This window comes from Pundamilia nyererei, unplaced genomic scaffold (genome assembly GCF_000239375.1).
Source record: "Pundamilia nyererei isolate P.nyererei 1_Seehausen unplaced genomic scaffold, PunNye1.0 scaffold00303, whole genome shotgun sequence".
Taxonomy (NCBI): Eukaryota; Metazoa; Chordata; class Actinopteri; order Cichliformes; family Cichlidae; genus Pundamilia; species Pundamilia nyererei.
The window spans coordinates 321,505-322,538 of record NW_005187704.1 but is presented as its reverse complement, the minus strand read 5'-3'; positions in this window follow the sequence as shown (position 1 = coordinate 322,538).

Here is a 1,034-nt window from a genome sequence, read left to right as displayed (position 1 = left end):
GACATTTCACCAGCTGAAACATTTAATCCCTCATGAAACAAAATATAAGACAAAGAAGAAGAGCTGAGCAGCTAGAATCCTCTCAGACAAGGATGGGACAATATTGCTCTCCCAAAACTCCAGCAGCTGCTCTCTTCAGCTCCCAGATGTTTGCAGACTGTTATTAAAGTAAAGCAGATGCTCAGAGTAGCAAACGTGGGCCTGTGATCTTGAAATCATTGCTTCCTTTTTTTGTTTATATTTTTTTGTTTACACAGCATTCCACATTTTACAAAATTTGGGTTGTAGTTGACCTTTGACCTTTCGGTGAACATAACATCAAAAATACATAATTTCATTGCATACAGTTTTTGTGTATAGTCGGAATTAGTCAAAGCAACCTATAAAATAAAACACCACAAACAATTTGTTCATCCTTGAGTCCATGTTTGTCCCATCTGAGGAAACTGGAGTATGTGACCCTGCCTGGAGCCGACAACAAAACATAAAAAGGTTACCTATTTCCCCTCAGCTGGCATCTGTAGGAAAATATACCCTTTTTTCAGATTTTCAGTCTTTTTCTAAGTAACACACACTAGTGGAAGAATGTGATTTTTTAATTATTTACAAAGGTCTATATGTTGTGGGGCAAGAAAACATCAAATAAAAAAAGATGATCAGGGTCACAGATAATCAGAATCAGAAATACTTTATTATTCTCGAAGGAAATTATGGGTTACAGCACGCTAAATGGCACATGCACACTTACAACGGAACCCTCTGACCAAACATACTTTACACATGCATCACGCTGGGGAAACATGTCAGAGATGTAGGCTGATAGGAAAAAAAACTACAAAAATACACAACATGAGGTGAGAGGAGGAGAAAAAAAAACTCCACTCAGACTGAGCTCCTAATGGGAGAACAGTTTGAGAACAAAAAAAACCACCCCCCGCAGAAACACAAGACAAGCAACAGGGGTGGGTAAAGGGTGAGAGAGAGCCGGTGTAGTAAGCGCATCCGGTCCTGCAGCATGTCTGCACTGGTCCAGT